At 38.0% G+C, this 24,675-nt stretch overlaps 1 protein-coding gene across 1 annotated transcript in view; it reads left to right on the forward strand.

Annotated features, from left to right (window-relative positions):
• The window catches only part of PTPRD (protein tyrosine phosphatase receptor type D), a 2,145,631-nt gene that overhangs the window by 1,129,582 nt on the left and 991,374 nt on the right, over positions 1–24,675 (forward strand). Inside the window, exon 8 of the mRNA XM_081103407.1 lies at positions 10,794–10,827. The gene's annotated coding sequence lies outside the window, so the exon portion shown is untranslated. The remainder of the gene's footprint in view (positions 1–10,793; positions 10,828–24,675) is intronic.

A 24,675-nucleotide genomic window follows, 5' to 3' on the forward strand; every position in this document is an offset into this window, starting at 1 on the left:
GTATTTTCAATCATTAAAGATTTTCAAAATTAAGGCACATTAATTGAGACTTTACAATCATATATTTGATAGACATCAAAGTGGCCCAAGGCTGCTTCTGCAACAGTTATAAAAAAAAGCAAACAAGTGAATGATAATGGGGACATATTGAAATAGAGTTGAAAGAGTTCCTGTCAGATATTTTATGAACATCATTGCTCCTCAGCCCTTTTCCTCTCATCTCCCCCAAAAACTTGCACATTAATCAATCCTCATGGACTTCTTTAAGTATTCAGCTTTGGCAAAGTCTCTCTTATACCAAAACATTCTCTTTCAATTCTGTTATCTGTTTTGTGCTCTCACAGACTTGCTTTAATAAACCCCTTACTTCTGGGAATGGTATTGAAAACTCAAGAGTTTATCAAGTTCTTTCCCTTTTCTTAACATCTTAGAATTGTGGAGGTGTGGGAGGGAGACCTCCATTGGAAAAATGACTGAATATTGTGAGTCTAAGGCTTAATTTTAGTTAAAAAGTAGAACCTTAGAGAAAAAAAAAATGGGTTTATTCACAATAGAAAGAGGCTGTGCCAAGAACCTGAAACAAGCTCTACGGGAAACATTGTACTATATACCAGAACATTTGCCATTGAGTCAAAATCAAGGAAATGAGGCATGAAGGGAACAGAATTTACAGTTAGAGGGGAAGTACATATTAATTGTGGGGAACATACTGGACAAATGGATATGAAAAGTAGATAGAGATTCCAGTTGGGATATTTACATATTAGTAACACTTCCTCACACTCCCACCAGGAGACCAAATTCTACACCTCTTATATGGACAAATTCAGGGATTTGGGACATCAGGAATGTATATATTTGAAAACTATTAATTTATTTACTGTAGATTTTCTTGTTACATAGAATCACACTTTTTTAGAATTAATTAAAAGGCTTATATTTTTCTACTACACAGCTTTCTCCTCCCATCTCTTACCTCTTTTATTCAATTTTTTTACTTCATTGAATAGAACGACAGCTAAGTGTTTACTTCGAGTTTAACATTCTAAGGCTTCTATTTCAGAGCAAGAGGCACTAAACGGGCTGATTTTGTGCTGTTTCTACTCCCAAATCAAAGCGATGCCAATTTTCAGAGGATAATTTTAATATATTTCCAAAACTTCTGTCTCCTTAGGTATGTGAATATTCTCCTTCAGATCCTATTTTAGCTATTCAATCTTCTCAATATATTCCCTCCTGTAAATAGAGTGCAGAGGTAAAATTTACATTAACACTTCATATTCCAAAACAAAGTTATCCATAGGATATATTTTTAAGGAACAAGAAAAATACTAGCAAAATTAAATGACAAATTTGCTATGTTTAGGATAGGTTAAACATGCAAAAAATATGCAAAGCTGTAGTGTTTGCAATGTGTTAGCGAATTAAAAATTATCTCAAGAGAGAGAAAAGCTAAAGGGCAAACATCAGTATGATTTCCAACAATTATATAAAAATTCTTTCAGGATTGGAAAAAGTAATGTAGACAGAGGTAAGGATGAAACTGGGGGAAATGCAATTTGTTAAGCAACTGTCTCCTTACAGTTACAGGATAAAAATCCACATTTGCACCAACCATGGTAAAATCTTTCATAGAGCTTGTTTTGTTTATGGCTTTATTTCACCTAAGCCAGTGGTTCTCAACCTTGGCTGCACATTAGAATCACCTGGGAATCATTTTAAAATCCTGATTTCTGGGCCTCATCCTCTGGAAATTCTGTTTCTTTGTTATGGGGCGGGGCCACATTAGTAACAAAGAAACAGAATTTCTGGAGGATGAGGCCCAGAAATCAGCATTTTAAAAAGATTCCCAGGTGATTCTAATGTGCAGCCAAGGTTGAGAACCACTGGCCTAAGCTAAGAATAGTTTCATAGGCTGGGCAAATCTGAACTTTATCTTGCTAAAACACTCTTAAATTTCCAATTTTATTCATTGAAGCTGAAGGAGAGTTAAGCAAATGTTATAACCCATGCCCAGGTACAGGACACTGCTTGTAAAATTTGTTCCAGCTGTTGTGTACCTTCATATTCCTTAGAATTAAAGGGTTCTAATGATTTTAATTTTTTTTTTTTTTTGCTTTATTCTACTGACATTAGATGCACATTGCTGCTTTGCCTGCAACTCCTGTAGTGACTGGTAACACTCCAGGAAACTTAGAGTCCATCACCTTGATCATTCTTTATTAAGAAATCATTGTAGCTTCCCATGTTGCTGAGTTATAACTTGCAAAGGAAGGGAAAGGGGGATCAAATAAAGTACAAAGAACAATATTAAGCTGCAACTACATTGTGAATTTGTAGTTGCAAATAGCTCCTTTTCCAGAAGTGTGTAGTTTAAGGGAAAACAATGTCATTATATTATCTTTTTTTTTCCTACTGAAGTAATTTTGGGGTTTTCAATTTTGAAAGGAAATGGGAGGAAATGAGAGTGGTTAGAAATGCTTGGTACTGGAATAGAGAACTGGTTGAAATTGATAGATCATTCGTATAACACTGGAATGTTATGACTCCAGAAAGGCTGGAGAAAGAAACATACTTTCATGGAACCTAAACCATAAGCCAGATGAGGCATAAATCAACCTTGTTCACTGGGGCACCTAGCATAGAAAGTGACATTAAGCACGGAGTTGGTAAAAACTCAATTAAATACGCCTCTCTAGATAAGCCCCATGGAACTTGAGTGTAATTAGTTGCTACTCTTTATACTGGGATTCCCTAGGCCCCGGCCTACCCTTTCCACTCTTGGTTTACAGACACTCCAATCCCCATGCCTTCGCATACCTTCTCTGTGATAATGGTTCCCAATGTGTGTCTAGCTGTAACCTCCCAGGGAACTACAGATTTCCACATCCAACTTCCTACTTGACATTAGCGCTCCTGTAACTAAGAGACATCTCAGCCTAATAAGGCTAAAATAGAATCACCACAGCTGACACACACATACTAATAAACCTAGATTCTTTACACCGGTCTTGCCCATTTCAATACCCATCACTAATATCTTCTCACTTATTAAAATCCTAAACCAGTGATTTTCCTGTATCTCTTTTAACTCACTATCCACAACCAATTCATCACTAGATTCTATTAACTCTACCTCTGAAATATACCCTGGATCTACATAAATCCATCCAATTTTCTCTATCTCCAAATACACGTTAATCTAAATCACCACAAGCTCTTGCCCAGAAAGTTTCAAGTCTGATCTGTCAGCTTTTATTCCTGCCTCTGCTTTCCATTTTCCAGAGTCGCCACAGGTATGTTTAAAACAACAACAGGGTCCTAACTGGTTTGGCTCAGTGGATAGAGCAGTGATGGCGAACCTTTTGAGCTCGGCGTGTCAGCATTTTGAAAAACCCTAACTTAACTCTGGTGCCGTGTCACATATAGAAATTTTTTGATATTTGCAACCATAGTAAAACAAAGATTTATATTTTTTGATATTTATTTTATATATTTAAATGCCATTTAACAAAGAAAAATCAACCAAAAAAATGAGTGTCATATGTTCACCATCACTGGGATAGAGCGTCGGCCTGCGGACTCAGGTGTCTCAGGTTCAGTTTTGTTCAAGGGCATGTACCTTGGTTGCGGGCACATCCCCAATAGAGAGTGTGCAGGAGGCAGCTGATCGATGTTTCTCCCTCACCAATATTTCTAACTCTCTATCCCTCTCCCTTCCTCTCTGTAAAAAAAATCAATAAAATATATTTTTTTAAAAAGAAATAAAACAATAACAGGTAAGGCCACACTACCACTTTAAGCTCTCCCTGACTTCCCACTGTACTTAGAAAATAATCCAGATTTCTTAGCAGTGGCCTACCGTGCAGCCTAAGCTCTGGCCCCCACCTACCTCTCTTACGTTATCTTTCGCCACTCTCTTCTTCCTTGCTAGACCCCAGTTATGTTGGCCTTCCTTCTATTTTTTTGAATATAAGTCCATACAAAGCCTGTATGTTCACTATTCCTTTACATAAACAATCTGTCCACCTTTTCCGCCTCTGTGTCTTGTTTTGTGTTATTCAGGCCTGAGCATCAATCTAATGTGCTTCTCCTATGAGTCACATCACTTGTTTTATTTCCTTCATTTTACTAATTTTTTGAAATTATTTTACTTATCTGTGTACTTTTTAGTCTTCCTCTGCCTTACCTCTCCATGCTGCAAGAATATAAGTAGGAAATATGTCTACATGGTTACCACTAGATCCCTAGGGCCTACAACAGTGCACAACGCATAGATACTGAAATATTTGTTTGGTAAAAAGCATTTGTTTAATGAATGAGTGAAGAAAAAACAACAAAGTGTACCTTATTCATTTTAACGCACTATTTTGTTATTGATATTACACAATTGTTGATGGCATTTATCATATGATTGACATTTTTTATAATGTAAAATATTTCAGAGAACAGAAAGCAATAGGATGATCTCTGTATGTAAGTGCCTGGAGGTGTGTAGAGTGACAAGGCAGGCAGGGGTCTCAAAATCTAAGAGGAAGAATGGACAAAAAGAGGGAACAAAAAAGTAAAAATCTATAGCCCTTTATATTCTCAAGTTATGACGCAGACTGAGGCTAGTTGAAAATCTACTAGAACTGCCCTAACTTGTTTGGCTCAGTGGATAGAGCATCAGCCTGCGGACTCAAGGGTCCCAGGTTCGATTCCAGTCAAGGGCATGTACCTTGGTTGCGGGCACATCCCCAGTGGGGCGTGTGCAGGAGGCAGCTGATAGATCTCTCTCTCTCATCGATGTTTCTAACTCTCTATCCCTCTCCCTTCCTCTCTGTAAAAAATCAATAAAAATATATTTAAAAAATCTATTAGAACTAACAATCCTTTTATCCTGGGGCTGTTATGGAGGGTGGATTCCTTGGGTTTGGAACTCAGCTTTAAAACCAGGACAAGTAGCTCACTCTAGTTGAAACTAAGAGCTTTATCCCTTGCTATTATATTTTCCATACCTTCTACTTCTTCCTATCTACTTATAGAAGTAAAAGCCCTTAGGAAACTATGAAATAGCATTCTTGGTTTTGAAAACAGGAGAGAGAACCTGTAAGACTGTTCTGTTCTTCCATGGAATTGGGAGAAGAGCAAGTAGGTAACATGAGAAAGTGATTAGGAAAGGTAGAATCAAGGAAGAAGAGGAAGGAGAAGATCAGAATCTCTGTCTTTAACTAGCTATTGAGTTCATTAGCATTGTGTTGGAGGAGGCCAGCAAGAGGACATGATTGCCCCATTGACCCTTGAGCAGGACTTGAAATGGGAGACTCTGTACCCCATCTCCCATCTCTAGAATGTTCCATCCACAGTTCCCATAGCCAGAGCCTTTTCAAAAACACAACCTCCAGAGAGTAATGTATTATTGAGACCATTGGGATGTTATTCATGACTGAAACCAGTTAAGGGCTCTACATAAGCTTTTAAGATTCTGGTAGGTGGGTGCAGAAATTTACTCATTTTGTGGTTGCCCAAGATAAGCCAAGATTAGCCTCATATTTAAATTAAAGAACTCACAATTATGTATGACTGGAGTAAGTGTTCTTTGTTCAGGAAAATAAAAGTAAGACCTCATGTTAGCCTTTCTATTTTTATTCCTATTTTTATTTTTATTTTTTTTTACAAAGGAAGTCTATCCTGGGTTCGGTTTGTTTATGGAATATATGTAGCTATTAGACTCAGTAATACCAATTTCCTGTCATTTTCATTTTCTTCCCCTATTACTGTTATGGAAGGATTGCATGGTGAAATGTCTCCATTGCTAGTGGGAGTGGGGTTCTTGCAATATCTGAGAAAAAGAATTATCTAGGACTCACACGGCAGAATGACTTTTATTTGTGTGAAGTTATATCCCTTGGTTTTCAAAGTCACACTTCCCTTAATCCAGTCCTGGGAAAGGTGCAGCTGGGGCTTTAGTAAAGCTAGATGAACAGCCAGTGTGCAGAGTTTCCATTCCATGGTGGAAATGAGTCCAGCAGAGTATCAGGTTCATTGTAATTTATCGGTCCATGGTGTGGGCCCCACACACTGGGCTGTGGGCCAATCCAGGGGAGCGTACCCCGTGCAACAGAAGTATCCAAGAGAGAAATTCCCTTTGTTCGGGAGTTAAGTTTCTTAGATTTTGCACCCTTACAGTGACCACTCCTATTCTGGCCAATGACTGACTCCTTGGTGTGTTGACAGATGAGCACTTTCCCCAGCTCCCAGACCTTACTGAGTATTCCTAGAACATTCAGCCTCACTTTTACTCTCTTTCTAATTAATAACCAGGTTATTACAATGGTATCATTACCGCTAATCTTCTGCCACTGCAGCCCAAGCCCTGGATTTGCTCATGACTGATATGGAAAAAGAGGACTGGAGTTTTGTTCTGAAGAAGAGGAAATGCCAAAAGAAAGAGAAATCTGATATAATTAGAAGAGTATTCTTCTGATTACCTATGTATAGCTCTGTGTGTGTGTGTGTGTGTGTGTGTGAGTGTGGGTGTGTGTGTTGGGACAATAGAAAGTAAGAGAAAGATGTATATGAAACGTATGTACTATATATGCATGTACGTATTTCAATGATATTATTGGAACTCAAGAATTCCATTGCTAAAATAATTTTCTATGCTGAGCGTGGGTACCTATTTGCATTTGTTTTTCATAATTATTTCCATAATATGTTTTACAAGTAAATATAGAAATAGATGGCTTATTCCTACCACCCACCTAGTACAAAGAAGGAAATAATACATATTTAATGTTTTCTTCACTTTATTTTCTAAAAAATTATAATATCACAATATCAAAATGATATCCAACTTAGTATTCTGTACCTGCATTCAAACACCATGGTTTTTTAATAGAAAATTGACACCCTTTATGCAAATTAAATGGTCAAATATAAGGTGAATGGCAAATTATAACTGTTATTAGAATCAATTTGCATATGAATGGCCCTTAGAAAACTTATTTTAAGAGAAATATTTGGTAAGTACATGTGCTATCTATAAATCATTTTGTTTGGGATGACTCCATCTCCACAACCATGCCAGCATCTCTGGAATCAAAAATAAAACCTCGAAGTTTGTTAAAGTATAATTTTATTGGTTTTTAAAGAGAGAAGAAGGGAGAGGGAGAGAGAAAAACATAGATGTGTTCTGCTGCCTCTTACACACCCCCTAACAGGATTGAGCTCGCAACTCGGGCATGTGCCCTGACCTTTCCATGCACAGAATTATGCCCAACCAGCTGAGCCCCACCATCCAGGGCCAAAGCTTCAAAGTTTTGTTGGTTTGTTTTGTTGTTTTTAAAGCAAGTTCACTTTATTACAGTTTAGTGCTTTCGTAAAATAAATATCATAGAATATCAAGCAGACAGTGAGGGACAGCATGCTGTGCAGAGCGTGTACTGAGCTCGGGTGGAGGTGGGGCTGGAGAGGGACAAGGGGTTCCCTACATCCCCTCAGGGTTCCTACCATTCCCCCTGCCCCCTCTCCACCTACAACTATGGGACAGTCACACTCATCTGACGTGTGTCTACCCTTCAAAGATTTTGATAGGCTCTTCTTCTCTCCCAGTCCCTTAGTTACCCAGGTAGTAAGTTATTTGCTTTAATGGTACTTGTAGGACAAAAGTGTCCACTAATAACCTCGCTGTAGACTCAGACTATCAGCACATGGTAAATTACTGAGTAGCATTCTCCTTTAAGTGAATCACTAAATCACAATTGTTTTAAAAAGCTGTGTTTTTCTTAATTATACATTAGATCCGTGTTCTCCATATGAGAAGTATAGGGGGTTGGAATGAAAGACACATAATCCCAAAAGCTGAAGGGTGAAATATCACATTTTTGGTTTAGGTACAAAGAAACTAATCAAGTTCTTCTCTCACCAATTTAAGAAACATTGCTTTTTGTCCAGCTGGCGTGGCTCAGTGGTAGAGTGTCGACCTGTGAACCAGGAGGTCACAGGTTGATTCCCAATCAGGGAACGTGCCTGGGTTACGGGCTCGATCCCCGTGTGGGGGCGTGCAGGAGGCAGCCAGTCAATGATTCTCTCTCATCATTGATGTTTCTATCTCTCTCTTCCTCTCTCTTCCTCTCTGAAATCAATAAAAAATATATATTTTTAAAAAAGAAACATTGCTTTTATTTTCAATATTCATATTAAAATTCGTATGTTATTTAAATTTTTATTATTTAATTCAATAATAATATCTCTTGATGTTTAATATATTGCATAAAATAGTAAAGAAGTCTTTAATAAAGTGGATGAATAGATACCTAATTTATAATTATCTGAGAAAATTCTTTGAAGCATAAAGTGAATGTGGACCCAGAAAGAGAATGAAGGATGGGATGTGAGTGTGTAATATGCCTGCATGCTTCATATTGGCAGAATCTGATCTGACATAGCTAACTTGGCCAGAAGCACAAAATTACCAAAAAGGCAGCTATAATTTCATTCTGCATAAAAAGATAGATTCTCTGTTCTAAGATCATGCTGCTAATTTCCCGCTTGCTGCTGGGGTGACTGTGTTAATGGTTCAAGGCAAATATGTCACTTTTCCTCAAAACACTATTTCAAACACATGCTGTGCTAATAGAGATCCAGTAAGTATTGTCACCTTCCCATGCAACATTCAAGCCAAAAAAAACAAAAACACACACACAAAAAACTGCACATTAAATCTAAAAAAAAAAGTACCTCCATATGATACAAAAATGTTTTAAGAACTTGCCTGAAAAGTCATTTATCAATAAAAGAAATTCCAAATTCAATTCCTTAATTTATTTTTATGAAACTAAAAATGTTTCATTCATACCGGATATTACTATTTATTTAAAATTCAAGCTTTATTTAGCGGAACCGGGTGCAATGCAACTATACTGTTCTCTTAAAAGATGGTAGATGGCTCTAGCCAAATTGGCTCAGTGTATAGAGTGTTGGCCTGCAGACTGAAGGGTCCTGGATTCCTGTCAAGGATACATGTTCAGGTTGTGGGCTCAGTCCCCAGTAGGGTGAGTGCAGGAGGCAGCCTGCTGGGTTAGTTTCCTTCCACGTCCCGCGTGGAGTAGGGTTCGGTATCTGAAAGAGGAGCCAACAAATGAGAAAAAAAGACACGAGATAATTTGGAAATGTTGGGGAGCCAGGCGGGCAAGTCCAACTCAAGGAGAGAGAGACTTCCCCTGATGCTCTGGGATGCTCTGGCCACTCCAACCTTTTATTTGGTCTGGGGTAGCCCTAGGGTAAGGAGGTTTGTCTGGGGTAGCCCTAGGGTAAGGAGGTTTCAATGACACACAGATTAGGTTATAACATGACCCTTAGGCAATTTACATGATTAAAGGTAGGGAGGTTGCTTCAGCTATCATTGTCTAGATTAACTGGGTGGTATCTAGATTAACTGGGTGGTACACAGCCCTGACCTTTGCTAGGGCTTCAAGGTTACTAACTTTTGGGGTCTCTGTCTATACTCAGCTAATGAAGACAGTAAATGGTTTCCAGCAGCAGCCCATCAGTGATTCTCATCACTGATGTTTCTCTCTCTCTCTTCCTCTCCTTTCCTCTCTGAAGTCAATAAAAACATATTTTAAAAGAGATGGTAGATGAACATAAAGAAAATGTACATGATACATTATCTCTATATTAAATGCATTGGTCCCTTTGGCTCAGCTAGCATCTTCTGATCATCTCCTGTGCCAAAAGCATAGCAGGCAGTCTTCATCATAGGCAAAAAATGAAGAGGGTCAAGGCATAAACACTCATATCAATAATATAAGATAGGTTATGATGAGTACTATAGTACAGACACAAAATATGGTGGGGACAACTAGAAAGATAATAATTCCTTCTCTGCATATTAAGATGGCTTCATTGAGGAGATGTTAATTGTTCTGGCCCTAAGGAATGGGTAGAAAGAATGCTAAGGCAGAGAAAAAGGGGTGAACCAAAATATCATTTATAAAAGAGAGTGTGGCCCTGGCCAGTGTGGCTCAGTTGGTTAGAGCGTCATCCCATACACCAAACGGTGGCAGGTTTGATTCCCCATAGGGCACATACCCAGGTTGCAGGTTCAGTTCCTGGGCAGGACACATGTGGGAGGCAATCAATTGGTGTTCCTCTCACATAGTTGTTTCTCTTCCCCTCTCCATTTCTCTCTCTAGAATCAATAAAATTCTTTTAAAAAAAAGTGTGTGTGTGTTTAAGATATGGTATGAGTGTAGGGCACAAGAGAAATAGTTGGAGATCAATTTGAAATGTAGAATGAGGATGCATTTTAGAATTATAGAAGAGAATCTTAGAAAGATGGAATAGAAGCAACAGACTGAAGCCACTGAACACTATGCTAAATACTTTAGTGTTTTTTATATAGACAACAATAAGGATTTTTGAGCTCCATATGTGATTTATATAGCATTATCAGAACTCTGTGTTAAGGTAAGTGTTTCACAATTGTGTTCACACAGGACCAAGATTGTATTATACAGTAGCTCTGTATTTCTCGCTACCTTTTCAACCTCAGCATTAGAAGAAAATATTGGTGTAATATAAAAAGATATTTTGAAAAAACAACCAGTTATCTAATTTGAATCCAAAATGGTGGATATGAAACACCTTCATTTGAAATAACTAAATGATTGAGATACGACAGGTATTTTTATTGCTTATATAATTTTGCTTCTGTAGATATATTCACAAAATGTGTTTGAAGACAATTTGAATGTGCTGGGTGGTTTTATGATTGCAATATCCAAGTAACATTTTTGCCGTTTCAGATGATGGTGCCTGTCAATTAACTGAACAATTGTGGTAAGTGAGTTTTTCTCTTCTCAAATCTGCATAGAATGTTGTTTCCTTCTAAGATTCAAAAAGATTTATGTTGCCTACAGAACCTATAAAAATGTGTACAATTAAATGGACTGAATGTCAGCATGTCTTAAAGGAGGCTACATTTTTTCCCAAGGATGTAACCCTCTCCTTTTTAATGTCTTTCTTTCCTTTTTTTCTGAACTGAGCTAAGATTGAACATTAGAAAGTCTCAGGTACCTGTACCCCAGGAGTCTAGTCTGTTTCCCAAACGTTCTCCATTTCACGTGGGCCATCAGCTTGCCCAGGGATGGCCCCGAGAACACACCCAATGGTCACACCATCAAAGGTGGCACAGTGTCTTTTTAAAGTAATTTACAGTTCTGTAGAAGTTTGGAAAGGGGAAGCTAGTGTTTCTCTCTTTGCTCTTCTCATTGTGTGGAGGTGTTGACGATCATGGTCATGATGTACATCCAGGTTGATTTTCATTTTCTAGTTTCTTAGGTGATTATATTTAACTTAATTTTAATTGAATTATCATAGTGGGAAGCAGAAATTTAAAGGCAATTTTCTTGCTTTGTTATAAATGTGCTGTGGTTCTGCTTCTTTGGGGGACTTCTATTGGGTAAATTTCCATGTGGAAGAGGGAAACATGTCATTAAATATTGTGGGAAATCATAATATTGGTAGTAATAAAATATATGTAGCAATGGTGTGCTGAAGGAAGAAAGGAAGGAAGGAAGACTGGCTTTTCCTCTGGGCAATCCATTTGTCATTTTAAGGTGTTTTGTTTCTTCTCATTTTTAATTTTTTTTTAAAAAAGAGAAAATTTATTTTTCAACTGGATTATGTCAAGGGAGATGTTTGTTCACAGATGTTTCACTTATTCAAATTCTCAACCAAAATCTCTATCAATTAAAAAAGTAATATTTTGTTGTTAGTTACAGTATAAGTGGTTATAAGAAATATTTTATAGTATTTATATTGATAGTGAAATGCCCAGTCCTTACTGGCACAAATGAGTTTTGTTTTGGCTATAATTCTTACAAGAAGCAAAAAAGAAAAAGAATTTATTTCTTAAGTAACTAATAGCCTTCTATTATGATTATTTATTAAAAACTAAGATGAATTGGTGCTGTTGGTATCCCTCTAATTCATTTTTTGAGAAGTTTGTATCCTTTTATCTCTATCAGGGAATAATGAACTCAACACATTTGTGTGTTTACAGTGCTGGGAACTGGTATTGCATGGACTCTGTTCACATTGTCAGACTTATAAGGAGACTTCGTGTCAGGTTGTTCCTCCTTTTACTACCTTGAGAGTTTCTAGTCTCGAGTAGCTGAGAGAAAGTGTTACCATTTTTCTCTCTTATTCAAATTTAATAAGGAAAACCGTGTGAAAGGGTGACTTAATGTGGCATAGACTAGAGTGCTTGGTAAAATAAGAGATGGCCAGAGTGGGGCGTGGTTAGGAAGAGGATAACGAAAGTTTGGAGGCACAAGAGAAGTTTACAAGAGTTTGTATAAAAAGGAGGAATGGACAACTGTATGAGATGCTGTGTGGGATGGTATTTAGGGAGGAGCAAATGTTGGAGAAAAAATGGGTTTTGCTGCATATTCTATTAGTGCTTTTCAAACCTTAATGTGTCTAGGGATCACCTGGCCGTCTTGTTAAAGTGCACATTCTAATTCGGTGGGTCTGCAGTATGGCTCCAGAACCTAGATTTTTATAAGCTTCTCAGTGATGTCAAAGGGGCTGGTCCAAGGAGTACACTGTAAATAGCAAGACACTACATAAATAAACCTTTCTTTTTGCATTCTATTCAAGGAATTTCTGTCATTTCCAGCATTTGATTTGATTTTCAGTGCTCTTATTTTGCTGTGCTAAGAATGATCTTACGATTAGAGAAAAAAATGCCCAGTTTTAGGGCAGCCACACACCGGAAGAAGTGGGTCCCGTTAGCTTCCAACATCTGTTTTCCTTCTTTGCATGGTTTAGTCTCTATTATTTTAGAGAACACAGAGCAATAGCCAGTCGTTGCACATACTTATGAGGTATCGTGCCTATTTTAAATGGTTTACATATATTGTATAATTTATCCTCACAACTTTATATTAAAGGTACTGCTATTATATCCATATCATAACTGGGAAAGCTGAGACACGGAGAGTGTGTTACTTGCCCAAAGTCTATATTACAAACTGAAAAAAAGTATATATTTTTTTTTTCACACTGAGACCTATTGTTCAATACTAGCTCCCCCGAATGATCCTAATTAAGGTTCCCACTTTGAAATTTCTTTTCCACAAGAGTGGCAATATTATTGCTTCCCTTTATAGCCATAATCTCAAAAAGTTGGTTTTTAATTTATTCTTTCTGGGTTTCAGAAATTATCTTGGAGAAATTAACAAATGCATTAGTATATACATGCTACATACTTTCCTGGACTAATTCCTATAATTGCAAGGAATAAAATATTTTAATTTTATTTTTTCTCTTATGTCAGTTTTAGCATGGCATGTTGAAGACCTTCCTGTTAAAATGCAATTTTTGAATCTTGTTTCTTCATAAATCTCTATATGAGAACATGCCTATGCCTGAAAACTAGTTTTGCAATGAATTCTTGGAAACATTTACTATTGCCTTTCTGCAATACCTGATCGATGCTTAAAACTAAGCTAACCATGCATTCTGGTTTACTTGGGAAGTGACAATGCATGTCTGTTTTCCCAATGTAATTATTCATATATGAAAGTATATTATTAATAATACTATATACTTTTACTTTCAAAAGTGTCTCAAAAATGTTTAGCATGGCAATATATTTTATGTTCACCTACGTAAAGCAGATACGTTATATTTACAGAAAGTCTTTACCCAAAGTGTAAAAGGAAGAAAGATAAAGATGCCCTCATGTTATTTTAATTTAAAAATAGATCAATTAAAATCCAGAGGGGAGAAAAATAATACATGCTCACAAAAATGAGTCCCACTAGGCTCCACCTATCCTTTTGCTTGCTTAATAGAAATTCACTCAACAAATCTGATAAAGCAACTTGAATTATTAAAATAACTGATCTTTGCTAGAAAGTATAAAACCTTTATTAACACTATTGCCTATAAGCACATACTGAAAATATTAGAAAAGCAGTTGCTGAAATATTGCATTCCGTTTACCACTGCACCTAATTCATTCAAATGCCAGCCTTGTCTTTGGCTATGCTGGCTAGAGAAAGAAAAGGCACACTCCCCGTCATCCTCAGCGCCCGCACTCACACCCCAGGCCCTTGGTACCTCCAGGCCTTGAATGAACGCACAGCCTGGATGCCCTGCTAGTTCTCATCTTAGTTCTGTTAGGACACAAATTCATGAAAGGCCCAACCTGTCAATGTCACATGAATAGTTTTTTTTTTTTTCCTGTCTCCCTTTAGATCAGCGGTTCTCAACCTGTGGGTCACGACCCCTTTGGGGGTCGAACGACCCTTTCACAAGGGTCGCCTAAGACCATTGGAAAACATATATAATTACAAATTGTTTTTGTGATTAATCACTATGCTTTAATTATGTTCAATTTGTAACAACGAAAATACATCCTACATATCAGATATTTACATTATGATACATAACAGTAGCAACATTACAGTTATGAAGTAGCAACAAAAATAATTTTATGGTTGGGGGTCACCACAACATGAGGAACTGTATTAAAGGGTCACGGCATTAGGAAGGTTGAGAACCGCTGCTTTAGATGAAGGCAACATCCACTGTGCTGGGCCGCAGCAGCCTGAGAGCGCCCCTTGGTTCCCTTTTACTTCATAGTATTCTGAAGAGTATGTTATGAGGCAGGCCTATAACCTGCTTCCTGCTTTGGGGGGGGTGTGTGTGTGCGTGTGTGCGTGTGTGTGTGTGTGTGATTCAGAGGGCCTAATTAAGAAATGAATGTAAAACATTAATCACAATATTTGTGTGAATATTTTGCATACAGAGGTTTTAATTGTTAGGAAATTAGAAAAGGTTTTCAATTTTCCTAATAATTTGCTATTAAAACGCATTTTACTGCAACTCGTTCCACCATCCCTCCCCAGATGCTTGTAACCACTGCTATAAAATGTCTCTTAGTCTTCAGAGTGGCTGGCGGCTTTCTCAGTGGACTGAATCATCTCCCAGGTTCTCACCACCACCCGCTGGGAAGTCTCTAGTAAGACTGTTGCAACTACCACTCATTTCCCCACACATAGTTTTCTCCTCCGTCTCTTTTGTTTGCCGGGGGCTTCTCTCCGGAAATACATGGCTGGGTCTGCCAGGGAGACTTGGAGACCTTGCTTCAGTGCCACACCTCTTTGTTTCAATGCCAGGCAGATCAGCAGGCCTGCAACCCTCGGGGATGAATGCCTGTGTGGTACCCGAGCCCCTAAGGTGCCTACCAGAGGTTCTCAGACTTCCTCTCAGTCACTGAGACAGGATTAAGGTTTCTAGAAGGTTGTCTTTTGATAACTTCTTCATTGCAAATGAATATTGGAAATTGTCTTTGTAGTTAAGCCTTTAAAAGAGGGCCCGTGTAAATCCATCCCAATGATGCTCAGGACAGAAGCGCTTCCCTTTTTTTTTTTTGGTTTTAAGCTGGAAGTGTAAAATTTTCCCTTAGATTAGTTATTTCTTATAAGGCAAAGAAGGCCACGTTGTGCTCCTGAAATCTCTTAAGAGAGCTGTTCCAGAAACGAATGGATACCTGTCCAATGAGGCTCCTAGTAGGTGGTCACAATTGTTTTATTCGACAGCACATTTAAAAAGCTCATACAAATGGAATCCCAGGTTAAATTGTACCACTGCCATTTACTTTCCGTGTTCTCTGGACCACTCACTTTCATTATGAGGCTGTGTCTTCAAATGAGAAGTGGAAATCCAAAGTGATGTTCACTTCAGTGATGTTAAATGGGTTAACCTAAATAAAACACATAGGAAGGTGCTTGCTTGATGACTGTTTCCCTCAGCCAGCACACAGGGAAGAATCATTCTCCTTGTCCATATTCACTTTCACTGCGTTTTGTCAAGTCTGGGCACACACATACACAAACACAGCCTAGTCACAGAGCAGCGAGAAGCCCTGTGGGGTGAAATATGTGCTCAAGGAAAGAACTTAAAACCTCATTTCACACACTTTCCTGAACATATATGTGAAAATATTGGTTTGCTATGATTACTGACCTATGTTCCACTTAAAGCAAAGACAGAATCTGTAAGCATTTTGAGCTATTTCCCTGAGATTCTCTAGAACTTCTTTTCCCTCTCATTTTTTTTGCACTTCCCTCTCACTTGTCCCACCTCCAGGGACTATGTCTGAAGGCTGTTGATCAAAGGGAGAAAAAATATCTCTCTACCTGGGGGAAAATTGTGGAGAGTAAACATTTGACTGAAACCTCTGTCTGTCTTCACCGTGTTTGTGAGTCCAAATGAAAATGGATGAAAATGCCAAATAATTTTAAGGCTTTCAGACATGGGGATGCTTGTTAAAGGCAGAACATGTGGACTCATTATTCTTTTTAAGTCGATATTATGTGTACATTGTGGCATTATGTTGAAGACCTGTATTGGAAGACTTTAAGAAATAGCTTGAGTCAGGAAATAAAATTCCTATCATTGAGATAGCACCTGAGGAGAAAAAAGAGTAAATGCTTCAAAATTTGAAATACTGTGTTTAGAAAAATGATATATTGAATGCATGCAAGTTCAATACATTCTGAGGGATACTCTGAGCAGTTTTTAAAATTAGGTGAGAGCTTCAGGACCCACGATTGTTTCAGAGACTTTATTTTTTAATGCCACATCCACTGCGGAAATTGTTTTCCCAAAATCATCTAATGGAAACATCACTGAAAATCTGAAAGAAATAGTGAAGTATGAAAAAATTAGTGATGACAAAATTAATCCTACTGGCAAGTCCCAACAGTAGTACTTAGTGATAAAGGAGTTCATTTTATTGTACATTATTGGCAAACAACCTATACCTACAAGTTACAAGAAATAGTAACAACCAAGGTGAAAAAGCAATTAATTTTAAAATGTCAAAGAATCTACTTATTTATTTTCTAGGAGATAGCTTAATTAGAAAAGTTGTTACAAGTGCCAAGACCCTGAAGACATATATTTTACAAGGTAAATGCAATGTTGTGGACTCTTACTGAGAGAACTCGAAGGCTCAGCCTCAGCATACCAAGCGATCAGTGCTGGGTTCATACATGATGTGTCTGCACTGGATAAGCTCTTTGGACGGAGCTGTTTGAGCCACAGAAATGCCTGCCCTATCAATCTTGGTCCTTGAGTAACAATAATGAGTTGAACACCCTTGCTGACTGACTTCAGGACTCTAGAATTGTAGCATGAGAGAGAAATAAATATTTATTTGATATTTGAACCCAGTTGTTACTGTAGCATAACTTAGCCTATCTTGACTAAGAAATACAATTAAAGTCCCTCCTTAAAGCTTTTGATAACTTCTTCATAAAAATAAATGTATACAGGAAGCATGGAACAGACTGATGAATCTCAGAGGGAAGTGGGAAGAAGGGGCTGGAAGAGATTAATCGAAGAACTTATATGCATACATGCATAACCCATGGACACAGACAATAGTGTCTTGAAGGCCTCAGTTGGTGGGGGGGCAGGTGCTGGTGGAGGGAGTCAATGGGTAAAAAAGGGAACATCTGTAATATTTTCAACAGTAAAGATAAATCTAAAAATAAATCTAAGCATAAGTATAAAAAAATGCCAGTATCTAAATTTGAAATATATCCTTGGGCAAGTCTTTTGTTTTAACAATGTATTACTTACTTAAGACATTAAGAACTCACAGCAGGAACAGGAGAACTCTTAGTTATACCATTTTTTTTTTTGTAGTTCAGTACTCCATAAATACAGTATTTTCATTGTCTTCATTATTCAATCCTCTGAGAGGATTGTTATAAACCAATATTGTATTTTGTGAGGGTTAGCTTGTATAATATTAGGTAATCTACTCTGTACTCTTATTTTATGTAAATGATAATATTTGCAATATTCCTAAAAGCAATATCCCAGTGCAGGTGCCACTGCAAACCTCTCTCCCTATGAAGTCTTGCTCTTCCAACAGACACTTCTTTTACTGACGCATGGCCTCCAGACTAGAGGCTTGTCTCAATCTGAATAGAAAATATTAGGTTTTTTCAATTCTCTTTACATTAGAAAACAAAAGTTCTCATATTCACCCCCCCCCAAAAAAAAAAAAGTTCACCTAACATGGCAGTGCCTCCTTCAAATACTCAGGAAGATTAAGAGTGAGTCATTTAAGTTATCTGGTTTTCTTATCCTACATTTGCTGAGTTGCGTTAATATTTTTTACAATCATTTTATCCGAGTTTCCTTAAAGATATACTTGTATCTTCAGGAGACACACTCAGGCTGAGAAGACTCTTTAGGTTCTTTAAACTTCCCGGCATTTAATTATTTTGTAACCAGAATCTCAAATATTTATCACGTGTTTAATGTATATCAAGCATTTGGCCCATTGGGAAGTGTAGGCATTTGGTCCGTGGGAAATAACGAAAATTAAGGAATTTTTCTTATCTTCAGAGAGTTTATAATCTAGATGGGGATTCATGCCAGAAATATATGAAAGTTATATACTAGCACAAGATTCTGAATCATGTCAAATCACAAAGGAAAAATATTAGCACTGTGTATAAGTTATTTGGGCCTAAAAATGCAATTCTCCAATTCTGGAAATACAGAAACAGTGTGGTGAAGACTCGGGAGGGAAATATAAAAGCATCCTCAACTATTAAAAGAATCACTGTGCCGGATGACTTGTAAACACATTTCAAGTTCAAGTGAAGGAGGAGCACTGTTCTTAAAGGTTAAAATCTTTTTGAAATTGTGCCGAGTAGGCACTATCCCACTGTCTCTCATCTACAGCCACTTCTCTCACTTTTCTAGCCAAACTCTTCTTTAGCTTGAGATTTTTTTTAAAAAAATCCCGTATTTAGTTTTTCCTCATGTGTAGATCTGAAATTTGGTCTCCTTACCTGTTTATTGGAATTTGCTTAATATCTATTGAGGTGAGATTGCTGAGATAACTACTGAATACTAAAGAATGTATATTGTGAACATTATATTCTGTGTATAATGTGATGTTTCAGTGGAGGCTGGCTTTCTTTTTCCATCCCAAGTCTGTGCGGAAAATTATCTACTACTTCATAATGAGAGATGCAAAGGATTCTATTTCAGTCTCTTAGGCCTGTTAAAGGCTTCTGAATATGACTCTATTAATTTTCCTTCCTTTTAAGATTAGATTCATTTTCAAGACAGAGACTGTTTCATTTTATATCTTAAAGCTTTTTGGTGTTTAGCAAATGTTTCTCTTCACTAAATGCCAATTTCAGTAAGATATCAGTAATTAAATACCTACTGTCAAATTTCTTTTAAGCTATGCAATGAGTTTGGGCTCATAGTTGAAATTTAATTCCTGGTACAAACAACTATTTAATTCAATGCATTTCATCAAATAGTTGCATGCATATTGTAATTAAACAGATAACTTGATTAATAAAGGGAGGTTTGGAGACTTGGAAGAGAATGATAATGCTTAGAGCCATGCCCAATGAAAGATGAAAATGATCCCCAATGTGACTTTCTCACGTCTGTGTCTTATTTTTCTTTATGCATGAATTGCCTTAAAAGACTCTTGGTGCTGAAACCAGTTTGGCTCAGTGGATAGAGCGTCGGCCTGCGGACTGAAAGGTCCCAGGTTCGATTCCTGTCAAGGGCATGTACCTTGGTTGCGGGCACATCCCCAGTAGGAGATGTGCAGGAGGCAGCTGATAGATGTTTCTCTCTCATCAATGTTTCTAACTCTCTATTCCTCTCCCTTCCTCTCTGTAAAAAATCAATGAAATATATTTAAAAAAAAAAAAGACTCTTGGTAAATGTGGCCATCCCCTCAACAGTTGGTGACTTTCCTCCAGTTACTAGGCTTTGAGGTCTTTAACCTGGGGGAAAAAATCTAAACTCTCTCTTACATTAAAGCCTTCTAAGATTTTGTCCAGATGAAATATGTCATCATTATTTCCTCTTACATACCTAACCTATTGTCCTCTGTAGCAGTAAGGCTTCTCCAGAGAGAAGAGCCAATGGGAGATTGTATGTTTTCTATGGTTCACATGGAGGCCTAGAAGTCCCATTGTCTGCCGCCTGCAAGATGGAAAGCCTGTGGTATAACTCAAGCTGAGTTCTAATGCCTGAGAACCAGGGGGACTGCTGGTATCAATCTCAGAGTCTGAACACCTGCGAACCTGGAGCTCCCATGTTCAAGGGCAGAAGATGCACATCCCAGCTAGTGACTAGAGAGAGAACAGGTGCCGTTCCTTCACTGTATTGTTCTATTTGGGCCCACACCAGATTGGATGATGCCTCTCCACAAGCAGAGGGTAAATCTTCTTCACTCCGGCCACTGAGGCAGAGCCTTTCTGCAACACCCTGACAGACGCATCCAGAAATAATGTTATACTGGCTGCTGGGTATTCCTCAGCCCAGTCAAGTTCACATACAAGATTAACCATCACACCCTCACTTGCTTCGTTCTCATTAAATTAAATTAACTTCCGGAACACATTGCTATGTTGTATGGTCACATCTGTTTTTCCTTTCTCAAATGTTGCTTCTTTCAATTTTCCCAGAAATAAGTAATTATCAACCCCCTCTAAAATTTCATAGCAATTTAAATGCACTTCTCTCTGGACTTAGACTATCCCTGTTTCAAATTTAATTATATAAATAACATATAATGATATCTATTGTTTAACCATTTAAACAGGATTAATATAAACTAAAAGGTAATCACTGATTTTACCTCCTAACCCTACTCCCCTTGGCAGCTAGTAAGATGTTTGGAGTGCATTTCAGAGCTTTTCATGTGCATGGTGGAATTTTCCTTTACATAAAATCTGCGACTTACCTTCATCACTTAACAATATTTATGGGATATTGTGGGTTAATATATAGATCCACTTAATCTTTTAATGGTTGCTTACTATTCTGTAATTTGGATATGCACGTTTTCTTTATTTCCTTCTGATGGAGATATTAAAAGACATAACTGATACACTCATTAAAATTCCTATATTATGAAAAGTAACATGAGCAAAAGTTAAAAGGCAAAAGACAAATTGGGAGAATATATTTGTGTTATGTCTAACTGATATAATACCTATAACATACTAGAGGCCCGGTGCACAAAAATTTGTGCACTTGGGGGGAAGGGGAGGTCCCTCAGCCCGGCCTGTGCCCTCTTGCAGTCTGGGACCCCTCGGGAGATAATGACCTGCTAGCTTAGGCCTGCTCCCGGGTGGCAGAGGGCAGACCCAATCCCTAGGTGCAGCCCCTGGTAAGGCTCAGAGCAGGGCCAATTGGGGAGTTGGGGCGCCGCCCCCGTCACACTCAAGGCAGGGTCGATGGGGAGGTTGCAGCGCCACCCTCAGTCACGCTCAGGGTAGGACCGATTGGGGGGTTGGGGCACCGCCCCTGTCACACTCAAGGCAGGGTCGATGGGGAGGTTGCGGCGCCACCCCCTGTCACGCACAGAGCAGGGCCCTTGGGGGGGGGTGGTTGGGGTGCCGCACCCTGTCACACACAGAACAGGGCCCGTGGGGGGGGGGGCGTTGGGGTGCCGCACCCTGTCACACATAGAGCCAAAGGGCGATTAGGGGGTTGGGGAGCTCCCCCCTATCAGGCACAGAGCAGGGCTGATCAGGGGGTTGGGGCGCCTTCCCCTGTCACGAACAGAGCAGGGCGGAGAGGGAGGTTGTGGCCCTGCCGCCTGTACACACAGAGCCACAGGGCAATCAGGGGGTTTGGGCGCTGCCCCCGTCACGCTGATCCCAGTGCCGGGAGGCATATTACCCTTTTACTATATAGGATAGAGGCCTGGTGCATGGGTGGGGTCCGGCTGGTTAGCCCTAAAGTGTGTCCTGGATCAGTTGGGTGTCCCCACTGGGGTGCCTGGCCAGCCTGGATGAGGGGATGATGGCTATTTGCATCTGGTCACACACCCCTCAGGGTGGGGTTCTCCACTGGGGTGCCTGGCCAGTCTGGGTGAAGGGCTGAGGGCTGTTTTCAGGCTGGTGGGTGACTGAAGCTCCCAACTGCTCCTTTTCCTCTTTTTTTTTTCTGGGCCACCTTTAGCTCTGAGGCTTGTCTCCAGCTCTTAAGCCTCCGCTGCTTAAAGCAGGTATCTGGTTTGTTTGGATTCTATAATTGAAACACTGTTTCAACTCCAGCTCTGAGATCTCGGCTGGCTGAAAGCAGGTTTCTGGGTTTTGTGTAGCTTCTATATTTGTAACAATGTTTCAAACTGCAAGCTCAGAGGCCGGCAGCAGCAGGCGGGGAACGTTGGAGTCCTCCGCCACTGAAGCAAGCAAACCTCCTGTTCGCTTCAAGCTGCCTGGCTTCTGGCCGCCATCTTGGCTGGCAGTTAATTTGCATATTGCCCTGATTAGCCAATGGGAAGGATAGTGGAGGTACAGCTAATTACCATGTTTCTCTTTTATTGTATAGGATTCTCCAACTCAGTGTATGGCAACCGCATCCTTAAAGTTTCTCAGCCCATATACTGAAACCAAAATGCTGTGATCGGATCTGGGTGTGTTGTCTCGAAAAAATTGAAGAATGATTTCATGGATAAAGAAGTAAACAAAAGTGAAAGCAAAGTTTATTGAGAGAGAGACTCCCTCTAGTACAGTGGTTCTCAACCTTGGCTGCACATTAGAATCACCTGGAAATCTTTTTAAAATCCTGATTTCTGGGCCTCATCCTCCAGAAATTCTGTTTCTTTATTATGGGGTGGGGCCACAACAATTTTTCATAACTACATGAAAAATTTGATTTCTCCCTCACACTCTCTCCAAAAATCAGTGGAAAAAATATCCTCAAGTGAGGATTAATAACAACAAAAAATAGCCATCATTTTAGCATGGGCTATGTTCTCAGCTCAACTCTATGTAATTGGACTCAAGAAAAACAAATGTTGACTCTTCCAAATGGAGTTTATGAGTTATTGTGGAAAATGTATAAGTACCCAATATATATGAAGAAAATCCAAGACAGGTAGAGGGTTTTGATTTTTGGTCACTTCTGTATGTCCATTCCTAGAAGTGTCTCACACATGGTATACACTCAATAAATAGTTGTGTAAAATATAGTTGACACAGTAGTTATTATATAAACAAAATACCAAGGGAGAAATCAAATTTTTCATGTAGATATGAAAAATTGTTGTATTTAAGCCCAACCTTAAGACATCAGCATTAGGTTTAAATCCAGGAGTCATGAATTAAAATATAGTTTAGAAAATAATACAAAAGTAATTAGTTATAAAATTGGGGAATGCCAGGAAAGAACAAAATATAGGTCCTGTAAAAGATTATTAGTCTAAAATAAAGTTATAAGGTGTTTTAAATAATAAACTGATAAGGAATTACTGAATATAAATAAGCAATAGTATAATATGATCAAATGGATATTTTAGAAGATATGTCTGGTGATAATGTGGAGGATGAATTGAAAGGAAGAGTGGGCATTTTCAATGCTAAGGATTGTACCAAAAAATGAACACTAGAAGCACTTAAGTTCCCACCAAAACTTAATCATAAATCTTTGACACACAGCATGGCCTTCAAATAACCTGTTTTTCCAATGAAAGATAATAACATGTATTTAATCATACAAAAATTATATTTTTTCCTAGAAATCATCCTTTTATATGAAATAAGTTGAGAACCTTAGAATGAAAAACATTTAGTAATGTATCAGGATAGCAACAGGCCATCCCTGCAATTCTTTGTGGTTACTTCATTTTAGTAGAATTTAAGGTAATTTCTTACAATGATTTATACATCTGTAGTGCTTTTCCTTAATCTGTATTTCTCTGCAATCAAGTGAAAGATGTTAATAAATAATAGCTTATCAAATATATATCCTCATATAACCAGAAAACTTTCCCTATTATTATGTCTATTTAAAAGTTATAAAACTATTAATAATCAAGCAGTAATTTACCATTATTTAAAGAGACTATACAGACTAATAAAAGTAACCTGTAATTGCTACTTAACTTTTTTCTTATATACATTTTAATATACTGGTTAGTTTTTTTGTACTGCACTAAAACTTTATTGCATTTACTTATCTTACGTCTTATTTATTTATATTGCTAATTTTAAAAAACAGTCATCTCATCATTCATTTTACTTCAAGATAATTTCCCAATTTACCTATTTCAGAGATGCAAACAAACTTGCCCAGACACAAACCTGGCTTTGTACAATCAATAATTAGTCCTTCATATGGTTATTTTTTAGGAAACAATTTAGTATATATTTTTCAAAAAAAATTATGCATCTATTTTAGAAAATGAGATCTTATTTGCCTAATCTTGCCTAATTCTAAGCTAAAATATTTCATTGACTCAGATTTTTTTTCTTTCATTTGTTCTGGTTACACTGAGATAAAAGACTGCCCCAGTTTTTACCTTCCCTCTCTTATGGCTTTGCCAGTCTATTTTCCTCCTGAAGTATACACCTGTCAGTCTACAGGAAATAGTCTTCTTCAGCTGTCTAATGCACCAAATGAAAATATCAAACTGTCAGATTTTTAGAATCACTTCCTTTAAAGGAAAATTTAAAAATCTAAACTCTGTATGTCTACCGTAAATGCTAAATGTAATTTTTGGTATGAAGCCTGACTCCTACAAGAAAAACACACCGAATTTTTAGTTCATATAATGTACCATAACCAAACCACTGAATCATCCTTACTAGATACTAT

The sequence above is a fragment of the Myotis nattereri genome, assembly GCF_964212035.1.
Source record: "Myotis nattereri genome assembly, chromosome: 12".
NCBI lineage: Eukaryota > Metazoa > Chordata > Mammalia > Chiroptera > Vespertilionidae > Myotis > Myotis nattereri.